This window comes from Opisthocomus hoazin, chromosome 22 (genome assembly GCF_030867145.1).
Source record: "Opisthocomus hoazin isolate bOpiHoa1 chromosome 22, bOpiHoa1.hap1, whole genome shotgun sequence".
NCBI lineage: Eukaryota > Metazoa > Chordata > Aves > Opisthocomiformes > Opisthocomidae > Opisthocomus > Opisthocomus hoazin.
In genome coordinates this window covers 8,535,908-8,551,911 of record NC_134435.1, presented here as the reverse complement: position 1 = coordinate 8,551,911, position 16,004 = coordinate 8,535,908, and the positions used below count along the sequence as shown (strand labels likewise).

Genomic DNA, 16,004 nt, shown 5'->3' with positions numbered 1-16,004 from the left:
AAATTATTCCAGCTGGCTCATTATTAATTCTCCTAATTTTACTATCATTCACCATCATTACCACGATGCAGCACCCTATGGATACATTTATTACAGAGCATAAATCCAGTGCTGTATAAGACACTGGAATGCCTGCTCTGCAATCTTTATGCAAAAGCCCCAAAAATGTTTAAAAATAATTATCTTTAAGACACCTTTTTAAAGGCTTACCTCTAGATTCCCATCCTTTGCCCACCTATTACATTTTTGTACGATGTTAGATAAGTTTTCTGTATGTGATACTCCACTGCAGTACAGGCTGTTGCCCAAGGCAAAACTCTTTCATAGCAAACACAGTGGGGAAAGGGATGGTGGAGAGAGAGCAAAGCAGAGGAGCATACTGCTGTACGCAGCAATCTCCATTAAGAGAAAGCATTTATAAAAATAGACATTTAAAAATACCTTAATGCATATTCCCCTCCTTCTTTGGAGAATATATGCTACTGCATTTATCTTTTTTCTAAAACAAGCAAATGTTTGATTGGGTCTCAATTCAGAAAAGCAATTCATTCAGGGAAGAGCTTTTAGCACCTGCTTGAAACCTGCCACAGAAAAAGTTAAGCAGATGCCTCAGTGTTTTCCTAAATCAGGACCTGTAACTGCATTTATGAGAGTGTAAATCCCTCTGTGCCACGCCTTCGAGCACACAGATTTTGAAATTTTGATTTCATTATCAAGGCAACTCTCCGCCTGCTTGGACACCTTTGAGACTGGTAACAATAGGTCATAACCCTGTTCCAAGCAGCTGCTCTGAAACAGTCCTGAACGTGCCAGTACTGTTCCCTCCAACCTCCCCAGGTTGCTCCCATCTTCAGTAACGTTGCAGTATTTGCCGAGCATAGCAGCAGACCGCAGACTAATACCAGTAGGACTAGCGCTGGGTTTGTTGCTGTCCCCTAGGGCTGCCCACCTCCTCCATGAACAATGTGCCTCAGCTGCTTCTGCTGGCCGCCCACCCCTTCGAGGGCCCACAGTGACATCCCCTGTGCTCTCCTGAAGCAATGATCCTCATACAGCAATCCCTTATTTTGCATGTGGGCAATTGTGTTTTCTCTGTTAATGATCCGGGCTCATGCACCATTGGGAAACGTACTTTCTGGTCCATCATCCAAGCAACTAACGAAAATGGAGGCAGATCCTTGTCACACCCCATGGCCAAAATGTTCAAGCACATTTGAGTTAAATATTAATAAAATGTTTTTAAGATTTTGTTAAAGTCAGGTGTGCAGCCGTTAGTTACTGGCCAGTGAATTCCTTGCTCCCTGGGAATGTGCACCTATGCTAAAAGCTTCTACTGATCCACTAATCAAAAAGGTTGAAAGCCACAAGTTTTAGCCCAGCTTTCTCTCAGATACGAGAACACGGTGCTTAAGTGAGCATCAGACTCCTGGCTAAAAGCAAAGTGCTTCTGCTTGCCTTCTTTTGGATTAGTCACCCAAGCAGAGAAGGAAATTCGATTAGTTTGGGCTTTATAAAGCATGTTAGATATTATTTGCTGCTTACAGGTAAGTGCAAGTTCAATAATTTGCTCTCTGTCTTTCTGGGTATTCGCAAACCTCTGTTTCCCATGTACCGTCCTCTGTAATGACAGGTCCTATGTTTGCCTTCCTCCAGACTTCTGACAATCGCCCTATCCTCTGCGAGCTTCCCAGAGTCATTGCAAATAATTTTGTGAGCACGTTTCAGAAGGCCATGCTGACCCAAATATATCACACTTATCTAAATACTCCTTATCTTGTTCTTGCCTTTGCTCATAACCCCTTGTTACAGGGAACACTGTTACAGATCTGACACGATTATTAACCTTTCTGTGAAGAGCAGTGCAAAATAATGGCATTTCGTATTTCTGTCTCCTCTGTCTAGTCCATTTATTTGCTTCCCTTTCTTACTGATGGACTTTTGCCGTCCTCTTACTTCCAGTACTTTTGTAAGTCATCTCACAACCCTTCACAGCCATAACTACATTTGCCTCTCAGTCTTTCTGATTTTAGCCTACATGGCTGATAACTGGTGGTGTCCTTAGCCACATGGCTTTTGCTCGCCAGGTTTGTACTATTTCACACCAGTGAAAAGCTCCTGGTGTAGCCATGCTAGCTCCTTATGACTTTTTTTCTATTAAGACTGATACCAGGTTGAGATGGACCGAGTTCGGGAGGGGCTTGGCTACGGGCTTTGGATGCTGAGGAGCTCTGGAAGCCACCACGTGCCTCCCACGCGCACTGCTCCAGCACAGGAGACGTTAGGAGTCTCTTATCCTACAGCTATCCCAATTATCCACTGAGGACCAAGACTTGCTTTGGTTCTAATTATTTTGTCTAATGACTTAAAGTGATAATTTACATCTACATTCATCCACTACACTCCTAAGTAGAAATAGGGGTTAGTACAATAGTTACATCATTAGATCACTACGTATGCAAGAATACAAACTGTAATAATAAAAACTGCTAACAACTAGAACATGTTATTAAAGCTACTTTGTTATAGTTTCATGTTTCTTATGATCCCTTCTATTGAGGTCAATGTCCACCCTCCCACCCAGCGATGCCCAGCTGGACTGAAGAGCACAGGGGGAAGGACTGGACAAAAAGCCTCTCAGTTTTTCACTCCTTACGCCTCCTTTCCATAGGCAGTGAGTAGAAGGGATGCAGCAAACACCCACACTGCCAGGTAATTACTCACTCTGTGAACAATCAGAGGATAGGATGGAGGTCTCCTAGACCCACAGCCCCCGTGTCCTCTACACACAGCCAACAACCTACCCCCATGTATTGCTGAAGGCTCAACTCTTCAGCTGTACCAGGCTTTAGCTAACTCTAGGCTGAATCTCAAGAACCGGTACGAGTTTGGCAGGAGCTTGCCAGCTTCCTTAGCCATAGTTAAACACTTTTTCTCAAATCATCACTGCAATCTCCTTCATAAAAGATTTTTAAATTCAACAAAAACAGTCTAAAAATAACTGTTTTCACTTCTTGGACTGTAGTCACTTAACAGGGCCAAGAACTAGCAATTTATTTCATGTTCAGCTAAAGTGACTGAAACGCTGTAAGTTACATTGATTAGCAAAGCTTTGGCTTTAAATCTCAAATGAAAATCTGGGGAAAAGCATAAAGATCACTTCATACAAGAAATTTGAGAAGCAGACTGTATGCAGACATGAAAAAAATATATACATGCATTAGTGCAGTATGACTGAGTAAAAGGTTTGAATGTGACCCATTTTTTTTTATTCTCCAGGCAAGGTGTTAAAGAAATGGGTCACAAACCAGCAGGACCAAATATATTCTAGATCACCCTTGGATTTCAGGGGTCAGTCTGCCCCTGCCCTACTCTTGAGGCAGCCATATACATTGTTCAAAACACGGTACCCAACAGGCATTGAGAATCTTGAATTCATCCCTACGAAGGGTCACATCTAAAAGACACGGAGAGGTGGGACCCTCACCGGGAAGAGCTCACAGAGGGGCCGGCGCTGTCCGGGCAGTGGGAAACTGGGGCACATGGGGGAAAGAACTCATCAGTGGTCTCGTTTCTTTGCTGTGCTGCTCCCCCCAAATGATCTAGTCTTCGTGCAGTGGAGTCCCCTAATATCACAGCTTTACAGCATTGCTTTAATTACCAAATTTGTACAATGGCTTCTTCAATATGAAAGTGGGAGGTTTTCCCCCTCCCAGCATTTTGCATCCCAGCTTACACTCCAAACAAGCTCCAAAGCTCAGTCCCTTTTTTCATTCATTAACCTCTGCCCAAACCCAGCCTGCTCAGACACTTCAAAAAGAAATTATGTGATATATATCCTATACTTCTGGCCATCAACATATCTGTGTCCCAAGCTGTCTTCCTACAGCCCACTGATCAGCATAAGTCATTTTCTCCACCGTGAGCAATACCCTTGTAAAAATGTCGCACAACCAAGTCCAGGCAAAATGCCACCTGCCCTCCACCTACCCTGTCTTCACAGTTTCTCTCTTGAATATTCTGGTGGCATCAATTTTTTTCTTCAATGCCTTTTGGACTTTGTACACCTTGGTCACAACCCCTCTTAATCTCTTTTATTCTAATGAATATAACATAATTTGCTTAACCTCTCCTCCTAGTTTATAACCCCTGAGGCCCTTAATCACCCTTGTTAAGATTGTATCCATAATTAGGGTGTCTACAAAGATCAAAAGGAAGGAACAAGAAAGTGCCTACTTCATACAAATTGTTACACGAATAACTCACGCCTCACCCCCCCGACTCGCGCTTCCCGTTCCCCCGAGCGCCCGGTGTCGGAGGGCAGGCCGGCTGCTGATCTCTGCACATCGCGCCGTTCGGCCAGGGCGGCCGTCGGAGCAGCAGGGTGCACGGCTCCTCCCAGGTGCCTGCTGCAATATTCATCTCTCTGCTATTTGTGCTAACTCATCACAGCTACGCACGCAGACACAGGCATTTATACTCCCCGCAGACAACCGAAAATCCACACCTGCCCTTGTTACATATCAAACGGCCCTCCATCCGTCCATACGCAGGCACACGCACAAGTCCACGCACATACACACAGGCAGCAGACTGTTCCCTGCGTGTAGACACGGGTATGCACACACATGGACGTAGGAACACATTTAACATTGCTGTTACCAAGGAAAGAGATCACTGACCATAACCACTTTTAATACAGAACTGCAGATGAAGGTCACACACCAACCAGCCTTCAGCGCTCGCTGTGGCTGGCATTCGTCAGTTGTATGGACCCTTGATTCCTCCACTGATAAGCAGTGTAGAAGTCTCCAATGGATGAACGTAAAGGCACAAAAAGGCCCAGGGCATGGAAGATAAACACCTTGCAGGGGGGGATATCGCTGTGTCCTTACGGATTATGCTATATGATATTTAGAATTTGGAATCTGCCATAGCAGATCACACAAGTGCTCTGTTCAGACCAGAAACCCAAATCAGACAGTAGCAAAAGCAGATGCTTCAGGGAAGGGTTTGAGAAACCCTTGCAAACAATCACAGAACAACTAAACCATCTGGGCTATTTTCTTCCTGATCTTGATTAACCAGAGAGTTGGCAGATAACCTGAAAAGGAAGAATTTCTCTACCTCTCTCCAGCATTTCTCTTTCAATCCTTACCATTGTACGTTGAACGGTCTCACTGCTGTGAAATGAGGTCCAACCCTTTGGACTTCAGCTCTTGAGCTTTTGCCCTCAGTGGCACCTTGTCGCAATTTGTCCCCCAGCCTCGGCAGCTCCACAGCTCCTCCCACACCCACAAAATATGAAATCACAAGCTCATGACCAATCTGCTTCTCTTCTAAGAGGTTTCTCACAAAATTTGCTCACATTTTAGGTGAATCACTTCCAATCTGTTTTGCATAAGAAAATTTAAGGTATTTCATTATGGAAATGTATGCCAAAACATCTTCCCACAGAGCTTCATACTGTCATGGTATGACGCAGTTACGTAGGGTCGAGACTGCAGTACGTTTTACAGAACACAAGGCTGCGACCCTTTTATAATGGGTTAAAGATCTATGCAAGCACAACAGGTGAAAACACATTTATTTGTCCTTGGCATGCTTTGTAACTATGTATCAGCTACTCAGCAGGTATAACCAGTAGTAACAACCTGCAGCAGGAAATGGTACTAAAACTGTAGCCCACACCAAACTTACGACTCTATTTTTCTTTGCCATTATTATCTATCAGAAGATGGTTACTATGAAACATTATCTGCATATTTTATCATGCCTACATTTATGCTACAGGAGCAAATCAGCGGCCAAAAATAGCTTTGTACTCCTCCAAGAAGTCTTCATTGCCTTTACAAGATCATAAGTTGGTTGTTCTTTATCAGCATCTCTTATCTAGGCAATTCCTGCGCTGCTGAGCTTTGTCATTACTAAGCGTGGGCGACATACACTGCTGTTGAATATTACCACTCTTTGCAAACAAAATGCAGCTCCAGCTTTAAAGGGTGAGGACACTCAGCCACTCTCCTTCTCTGGAGATATTCAAGACCCACCTGGACAAGGTCCTGTGCAGCCTGCTCTAGGTGATCCTGCTTCGGCAGGGGGGTTGGACTACACAACCCATAGATGTCCCTGCCAACCCCTAACATGCTGTGATTCTGTGACTGGGTGAGTACTGCAAGACACAATGTACATTTACAACACTGCTACTTAGTGCCAAAAAAAATCAACCCATCAGCATAAACCAAGCCAAACTCACAGCTTCCTTCCTCGCAGGCAGACCTTCAGCCTCCGAGCAGTGGCTGGTACATGGAGGAGAACCAGAAACCATGTTTCCTCAAGCCTTTGACACCCAACACCAGCTTTTTGTCTCCTCAAGAAGTTTACTGTTACCAGGCTACTCATCGGGCTGTTTCTGCAGCTCTGAGTACTCTCACTGAGCAGCCTGGCAAGGACAAGAAGCCTCAGGAATGAGAGACATTTTAGGGCACGTAGCTCACAACCTCCTTCTTCTCAAGCCATGAGCCTGAAGACCCACCTTGTCCTGCAGCCCTGACAGCCCCCCTGCTCAGTGCCACAGAGGCAGAGCCCAGCAGCCCGGGCAGAGCAACTGGAAAGCTGTGATTTCCAGGCTGTCTCTGGCATGACGCGGGCTCCCGATCTCTGCCCGAGCTGTCCATGCACCGGGCAGCTGGGGCCAGAGCTGCAGGGCAGAGGCAACACAGCTCAGCTAGGGATCTCCAAGATGAGGTTCAGCTACACTTCGAAATCTTAACAACATGTTTGCATTATATCTGCTCTGTGGTTCTTTTGTTTTATTTGATTTTTGAACAGAGTTTTCACCGCTCTCAGAAAAGGAACAACTTTCTCTTCCCCTCCCACCAACCAACTGCAAGTTACATCAACTTTTTGTGGACAATTCTGAGTAGCTGCCACATCGCTCCTTTTCATTACAATAATCTGGATGAGATTTTCACACTGTTAGGAGCTTAAAATAATGATGACTTTCGTATTTCTTCTACAGATACATGTTTGTATGGTAGCATAAGAGTTCTGCTGGTAATTCTACTCTCCTCCTGTAGCCACAAGCCACAGGAGCTCATACCTACTCCACATCTACTATCTGGGCAACAGGAGTGACAGACCTCAGACTAGAGAAGGCTATTACCAAACTAGAGGTCATCCACTGCTTTTTGTAAATAATTTCATGAGTTCTCCTCTCGCTCTTGAGCCACAAATAAACAGGGAAAAAAAAAAAACAAACAACAGTTCAGAGAGTTCCTGACTGAAACAAGGTAATAAGATTCAGTAATGATCACCACATGCTCCAATTCTTGCCTTCAGGATGTAACTGGTTAGGGAGAGTCCACATACAGACGTAACTGGGCGATTATATAACCACAAAGATCTAGGAATATTATTAAAAGTCCAGTTGACAGAAGCAAATTGCGAAGTACAGGGTTGTGAATGCAAAGCCATCAAAAAAAAACATAAGAGCTTCTTTTAGACTTGGCTGCTGGTTAAAAAAAGAAATAGGAAAAAAACCCCCCACCTTCTTTCCTATTACTGGCAAAGGTGCTGGCTTGACGGCCCTGAAGAGTGATCTATTTATTCAAAGTAATGCTGGCAGCAGTGGTACACACTTCTTCCAATGTGCCCAACCCTGTATCTATTTTCAGTTCCATCAGTAAGCTAAAGGTTAAAGCCATTTATTTAAACCCACACCCACATGCCATTTAAATTGACCCAAATTATTGTCTGAGTTGTAACCTCTCTGTATTAAAGTCCCCTCAGGCGCCGCTTCTTCATTTCAGGCTCAGAAAATTCCTCCCTCGCAGGATAAAAGCGGGGTAAGGAGCATCTCCAAATAGAAATGGAGAAGGAAAGTGGGTAGGAGGAGTTAATCTTCAAAGAATGCCTCTTGGTGTTGTGGGTACTGCAGAAAACTTCAGTTTTATTAGCTAAATATCTAGAGAGGTTAGCTCCAGTCAAAGAACGTGGTGGTGATAAGAGACCTCACTGCCGCTCCTGTTTTAAGGATGCCTTAAAAAAAAAAAGAAAAAAGGAAAGCAAGGAAAATAAAACCACTACATGTTCTGGCTGCCTTTGTGCTGCAGCTGGGTTGAAACCCACCAAAACACCCCAAAATGGAAAAGAAAAGGTGGTCCCATGCAATCAGCCCGCTCTGGAAATCACCCTCTACAAAACGACCTCTCTGTGCCAGAGGACCAGGAGAACCAAGGAGGACCAGGAGCCTCTTGCAGTCACGCACCAGTTAACAGGAGCAAAGTGCCATCGCAGGAGTGAAATTACTCTCTAGGCTGACAAAAGGCAAGGGGAAAGCAGCATCTGGCCTACAGCATTTAGCCTTTTCTACACAGTTTAATGCTGTGTGAAGCATGGTAAAAGCAAAGATTCCTGAGCCCCAGGAAGACAGCTGGCAATGAAACGCAGCAGGGACACCATATGATGGAAGGCTCCTAATCACAAAATCTCCGTCTTGCCTGTCAGAGCAACCGCACAGTAGTACAGGGTAGCTCACGGAGGAGTTGGGGAAAAATTAAGCAGAGGTGAGAGCTAAAATCCATCTCCAGATGCAAACCCCGTGCCTTTGAGTACAGCTGGCTCTTGGATCTAGCTCCAGCCCAAAAATATGTGGTTCAGCAAGGATGAGATATCACCAAAGTTCAGGGCTTGTCCAACTTCAGCTTCCAATGGCGAGTCAGCCTTACAAAGAGACATTCAGCAGGGAATTTCAGCACTGACGAACAGACACCCAGTTCCACCAGCGGGCGAGGTAATCCCCAGACACCAAGATACACTCACACCAACACAAAGCACAAGAATGGGAAAAAAAAACAGTAACCCAAGAGGTGTGAATTTCATTTGATGTTTGCTAGACACATAAGAGGAAAAGGAGGACTTTCTCTTTCAACCTATATACAGTACCTCATTACATACTGATACTGTTAATTGCTATTCAAGTGCCCAGAGGCAAAGACGCAGCACACTTTTAACAAGCTGAAAAATATTGTTAAATACATCAATATTGTAGAGAGGAAGGCAAACCCCACCCATACCATGAGAGTAAGCCGGCAGAGAACGAAGGGAGGTGACTCCATCCTGATGGACAGACTGGTACTGGTATCTGCCGAGGCTGATTTAAAACCCGCTCCCTTTATGCTACACTTCAGCCACCACCGTGACGACACGAACCCTCCGACAGCAGCATCGCGCGGAGATCACTGCAGCGACATGAAGGGCCACATGTCAACAAACTTCTAAATGTGGGCTTCCCCTCCTCCGCTCTTCTTCGGCCGCTGAAGCTCTGCTATATTGGTGCACCGGCACCATCGGAATTATAAGGGCAGCACCCTTCTAATGGAAGGAATGGAGCCGCGATATTCTCAGCTGTATTACCAGCATGTTTCTGCCATACCATAGGGGGAAGGCGGGGAATCTGAAAGAGCGGGCTGAACTCTGCAGTAAATACAATTATGCTCCTGCTAAACCATACGACTTTTGCTAAATTTGAACTACAAACGATAAAACTGTTTTCTCAGCTTTATGCTGAGTAAGAAAGGGATAAAGAATTAGATTATTACAATTCAGTATGAGGCCGCCGCAGCCCTGCAGAACCAGCATCGTTCGAGCTGTGTGTGTGGGGCCCAGCTGGACACCTGATTTTTGAGAAAATGGTACACAGATATTTAAAGCTATTGCTTAAAGGGCTCAAGTAAGGAGTTGTAAATGAATTCATTATCATTTACCGTACAGCTGATGAAAAACAAGTCAGATCTCATACGCCGCACGAGTTTTGGCAAAATCTGACAGGTGATGCTTTTGGCCAAGGGACAGAGGCACCCAAAGCCAGAAACTTCATTTGTGACCATGCTTCAATTCCAACAAGTGTTTCTTCCCCACAGGAGTAAACTTCTCATGAATTTTCATTTCATTCCATGAAATCTGACTAATCTTGGCTACTTTTTCAGAGTTAACAACTATATGCCTAGAAGAGAGCCTGACAAAACCTTCCAGTCAGGAGCTTTGATTTATATGTTTCTTATTTATGCTAAAGCATTACAAGACTCAAGCAGCCCTAACTAAAACCAAGTCAGGTCAGTCCTGCTGGTTTTAGAATAATAAAGAATAACAAGGAAGAACTGTTAAAAAACTAGTAACGTAATGTTGTGGTAAACTCAAAAGAAGTCAGTCAAGAAAGTATGTAGACTTTTAAAGAAGAAAAATGGTCACAGAAATTCCCAAATAGTAAAACAAGACTGATAAGCATTAACTCTCCACAAAATTAAATTACATTTAAAAAAAAAAAAGAAAAAGAAGAAAAAAGCAGGACCAATGAGCCCTGATAGGGAAAATGACTGAATTAACATATCAAAGGAAGGAGATAGGAGAGTAATCCAGACGGTAATACAAAAGCAAAGTTTAAGGGACACCTTGAGATAAGTTTTCTTTGAAGTACTGCACTTCCTAAAGTAATAGGGTTATCTAAACATGCCCATCATGCATCACAGTTATTGTACTACACTTTTACTTACAGAAAAATTCATTACATAAGTTGAGAATAAGTGCTGCTGTGGAACACCTCTAATTAAGAAGCTCTCATTATGCGTAGCATTAGTGTCAGAGACACAGCAGCCAAGTTCGTATTCGGACCCTGGGTGTGCACCCAGGCCACACACGATCTGCCAAAGCAGAGCAGCCTGGTGCCAGCTGAAATCTTTACAGCCAGTCTATCTTATTAAGCTAAAAATGGTTTCTTTGTCCTACATGGCATTTCTTTCCCCACCATTCCCCATTGCCCTAGACCGTGCCTGCCTCTGACACCAGATGCTGTGGCTGCAAGATCAATGGAGGGCTGGAAGGAGGATCCCGGGAACTACCGGTCTGTCAGCCTGACCTCGGTGCTGGGGAAGATTATGGAGCGATTCATCCTGAGTGCGCTCACCGGGCATGTGAAGGACAACCACGAAGGGCCACGAAGATGATCAGAGGGCTGGAGTGTCTCTTCTACGAGGACAGGCTGAGAGAGTTGGGGCTGTTCAGCCTGGAGAAGAGAAGGCTCCGAGGTGACCTTATAGCAGCCTTCCAGTACCTGAAGGGGCCGACAGGAAGGATGGAGAGGGGCTTTTCACAAGGGTGTGTAGTGATAGGACAAGGGGGAATGGCTCTAAACTAAAAGAGGGCATATTTAGATTGGATATTAGGAAGAAATTCTTCACCATGTGGGTGGTGAAACACTGGCACAGGTTGCCCAGAGAAGCTGTGGCTGCCCCCTCCCTGGCAGTGTTCAAGGCCAGGTTGGATGGAGCTCTGAGCAACCTGGTCTAGTGGAAGGTGTCCCTGCTCATGTCAGGGGGGTTGGAACCAGATGATCTTTAAGGTCCCTTCCAACCCGAACCATTCTATGACTCTAACCAGGGGATCAGGCCCAGCCACCATGGGTTCATGAAAGCCAGGTCCTGCTTGACCAACCTGATCTCCTTCTATGACCAGGTGAACCGCCTAGTGGACAAGGGAAAGGCTGTGGATGTCATCTACCTGGACTTTAGTAAGGCCTTTGACACTGTTCCCCACAGGATCCTCCTGGAGAAACTAGCTGCCCATGGTTTGGATGGGTGTACTCTTCGCTGGGTAAAGAACTGGCTGGATGACCAAGCCCAGAGAGTTGTGGTGAACGGAGTTAAATCCAGCTAGTGGCTGGTCATGAGTGGTGTCCCTCATGGCTCAGTTTTGGGGTCAGTCTTAACATCTTTATCAATGATCTGAATGAATGGATTGAGTGCTCCCTCAGTAAGTTTGCAGATGACACCAAACTGCATGGGAGTGTCGATCTTCTCAAGGGTAGGAAGGCTCTGCCGAGGGATCTGGACATGCTGGATCGATGGGCTGAGGTCAACTGTATAAGGTTCAAGAAGGCCGAGTGCCGGGTCCTGCACTTGGGTCACAACAACCCCACACAACACTACAGGCTTGGGGAGGAGCGGCTGGAAAGCTGCCTAGCGAGAAAGGACCTTGAGGTGTTGGTTGACAGCTGGCTGAACGTGAGCCAGAAGTGTGCTCAGGTGGCCAAGAAGGCCAATGGCATCCTGGATTGTGTCAGGAATAGTGAGGCCAGCAGGAGCAGGGAGGTGATCGTTGCCCTGTACTTGGCACTGGTGAGGCCGTACCTCAAGTACTGTGTTGTTTTGGGCCCCTCAGTACAAGAAGGACATTGAGGGGCTGGAGTGTGTCCAGAGAAGAGCAACAAGGCTGGTGAGGGGTCTAAAGAACAAGTCTTATGAGGAGTGACTGAAGGAACTGGGATTGTTTAGTCTGGAAAAGAGGAGGCTGAGGGGGGACCTTATTGCTCTCTACAACTACCTGAAAGGAGGCTGTAGTGAGGTGGCTGTTGATCTCTTCTCCCAGGTGGCTAGCGATAGGACAAGAGGCAATGGCCTCAAGTTGCATCAGGGGAGGTTCAGAGTGGATATTAGGAAAAATTTCTTTACTGAAAGAGTAGTCAGGCATTGGAACAGGCTGCCCAGGGAGGTGGTGGAGTCACCAGCCCTGGAGGTGTTTAAAAAATTTGTAGATGTGGCACTTTGGGATGTGGTTTTGTAGACATGGTGTGTTGGGTGGATGGTTGGACTTGACGATTTTAGAGGTCTTTTCCAACCTATGATTCCGTGATTCTAATTTTGCCTCAAGCCACTCTCTTCTCCCAGCCCAGCTCCATGACAATCTTGGAGGGGCAGTGGGACATCCAGTGCAGATGTGCTCGCCTGAGCTCTGCTGCATCGAACAGGATAACTCAAGATGAGCAGCAGCAGATATTAATTTCTGCAATTCATTCTCCAATATATGTGACAGATGATACAGGTATCTCCAGATGACTGATCTACATCCAATAATCAAATACATGGCAGATATGATCTTTAGATGAAATTCAGTCTGGAAGTTTAAATGGAAAAGGAAATCAGATAATTAAAACCCTGCCCTTAGTAATAAATTTTTTAAAGTGACAAAATCTATAAAAACTTCAGGCAGAAACATAAAGTGCAGCTGAAAGATTCATTGAAAACCAAATTAATATTTTACTTCTGTCAACATGGAAAAAAGTCTTTAAATGAGATGAAATTCAGAATGAGTACCAAGCACAGTGATTTATTGCCTTTTCTCCATCATTTAAATGACTATTTCTTTAATTTTCGCTCAATTCCTCCTGTAGAGTTTCCACCTTAGTTTCTCACAAAAAAGAACCAGCTTGCACTTCCAGAGCTCTCTGTAGCACTTCAGAAAAAGGAATATTCAACTGTGAAAAAGCCAGGGGTTTTCCAGCAGCCATGTCAAAAATCAGTTAGGCTGAAGGGCCAGAGGTGGGATTAACAAAGCTTTCTTCACCTCCATCGCTCTGCATGTACTCTCTACGCAGTGTGAACGGGTTGGTTTGCCATGCAGTCTCCAGGAACAGCAAGTTTCCAAGAGTGACACAAAAGATATTTATGTACTTGTTACACAGCACAACACTTCCAAAGCCAGATCAGCTGTTCAGGGCAGTATTTTAGCTTCACACACTTCAAATTATTTCTCCAGCTTTTACCTTAAAAAGTGTTTCCCTTAAAGATATTCTCTCAAAAAGCAGTAAAAATAAAATAAAATAAACTCTCAAGCATTTAATTGCTTCAAAGGGTCTACAGCAACCACTAAACAGGAGGTTGCCAAAATAGCAGTCCTAATTAAGTGGAGACTAATTGTTAAATTAACTTAGATTTAATACAGTTGATTGATATATCATGTTTATATACAGTGACTAAAAGCACAGTTAGCAGCCATGCGCATCTAGATCCATATGTAATAAGATGATTTCTAATATTCAGTTGACACTCACCATACAACCGCTTTTATTAAACGTATATGAAAATCACCACAGCACTGTCAAGCCTTGCCAACATTCCTGTCATCAAACACATAAAAATTTACAGATGCTATTCCTACCATCATATTTCTACTCTCTGATATAGTTACACCAGCACGTAAAGTACCCTGAATAGCAACACCTCATGGCAAGGGGACAGGAGAGTGTCATGCTTTTAAAATAACCTAGCTGTCAGCTGCGACTTCCACGCTCCAGGCTGACCGCAGGAACACAACCCTGCAGCGGGCTGCAAAGCAGCACCCTTCAGTCGCACCGTCCCCCAACAGCCAGTGCATCTCCCCCGTTTCCCAGCTGCACGACATTCCCCACGGAGAATCGCAAACTAGTACCAAGAACCCGGCCTGAACCAGAAAGGGTTCCACCAAGACAACAGACACCAGCAGCAGGAAGGAAGAGGCTGGATGAAAATGCCCAGATCACCCAGAACTGTGGCAGGTCCCACACAGAAAAGGAAAACAAGAAGAAACCTGTAAACAGTTCTTGACTCTGATCTAGAGAAAAACAACTTCTTCACCTCAAAACTTGCAAGTGAATTAATTCTGGTTAATCTCTTGGCTGTTCTCACAACAGCACCTTTGCCGGGCAGCTGCGATTTCCAGCAGAAGCAGGAGCGGATCCAAACACCACACACCATCTTGCCAGGTGCTCCTGTTAAAAATTCAAGGTTTCTAAAGAAGGTTAAAGGACAGGCAGAATGGAAACTGTGCTTTAATGAGAGCAAACCAGAAACAGTCCCCAGGCATTACAGAATAGATGACCAACAAAATGGCAATTCCAGTAGGCACTAAAAGACATCCAGTCTTAATGGCCAGTTATGAGCTTGATTTAGTTAATTAGAGCCAGTTATCTTATTACACAGGCCAAAACCTTCCATCCCCAATATCATCCACAGCCTATTACACATGCCTTTTAGAGAAGACTATTTAGCACCACCTTTAAAATAAACACAGAATCACACAGAATCACAGAATGGTCGGGGTTGGAAGGGACCTCAGGAGATCATCTAGTCCAAACACCCTGCCGAAGCAGGTTCCCCTACAGCAGGCTGCACAGGACCTCATCCAGGCAGAGACTGAATATCTCCAGAGGAGGAGAATCCACAACCCCTCTGGGCAACCTGTTGCAGGGCTCCGTCACCCTCAGAGGGAAGAAATTCTTCCTCATATTCAGACGGAATTTCCTGTGATTCAGTTTGTGCCCGTTGCCCCTTATCCTGTCACTGGGCACCACTGAAGAGTCTGACCCCATCCTCCTGACACCCACCCTGCAGATATTTGTAAGATCCCCTCTCAGTCTCCTCTTCTCCAGATTAAACAAGCTCAGCTCCCTCAGCCTTTCCTCACAGGATTGATGCTCCAGTCCCCCAGTCATCTTCACAGTCCTCCACTGGACTCTCTCCAGCAGCTCTTCATCTTTCTTGAAGTGGGGAGCCCAGAACTGGACACAGGACTCCAGATGGGGCCTCACTAGGGCAGAGTAGAGAGGGAGGAGAACCTCCCTTGACCTGCTGGCCACACTCTTCTTAATGGACCCCAGGATCCCATTGGCCTTCTTGGCAACAAGGGCACGCTGCTGGCTCATGGTTAACCTCTCATCCCCCAGCACTCCCAGGTCCCTCTCGGCAGAGCTGCTCTCCAGCAGGTCCGCCCCGAGCCTGTACTGGTGCATGGGGTTGTTCCTCCCTAGGTACAGGACCTTACACATGCCCTCGTTGAATTTCAGCAGGTTCCTCTCTGCCCAACTCTCCAGCCTGTCCAGGTCTTGCTGAAGGACAGCACAGCCTTCCCATGTATCAGCCACCCCTCCCAGTTTTGTGTCATCAGCAAACTTGCTGAGGGTACACTCTGTCCCTTCATCCAGGTCACTGATGAATAAATTGAACAAGATTGGGTCCAATACTGACCCATTGGGATCATCACTAGCTACAGGCCTCCAACTAGACTCTGCACCTCTGATCACAACCCTCAGAGCTGTGCCATTCAGCCAGTTCTCAGTCCACCTCAGTGACCATTCAACTAGCCCACACTTCTTGAGCTTCCCTATGACGGTGTCATGGGAGACAGTATCGAAAGCC

The 16,004-nt window shown here is 45.4% G+C and overlaps 1 protein-coding gene across 8 annotated transcripts in view; it reads right to left on the bottom strand.

The window, feature by feature from the left end:
* Positions 1 to 16,004, bottom strand: part of SGCD (sarcoglycan delta) — a 359,505-nt gene that overhangs the window by 235,305 nt on the left and 108,196 nt on the right. Inside the window, exon 1 of one of the 8 annotated variants that reach the window (XM_075441530.1) lies at positions 9,075 to 9,108. The exons of the other annotated variants lie outside the window; for them this stretch is intronic. The gene's annotated coding sequence lies outside the window, so the exon portion shown is untranslated. Of the gene's footprint in view, positions 1 to 9,074; positions 9,109 to 16,004 lie in introns of those variants that run through there. 8 annotated transcript variants of the gene reach the window in all.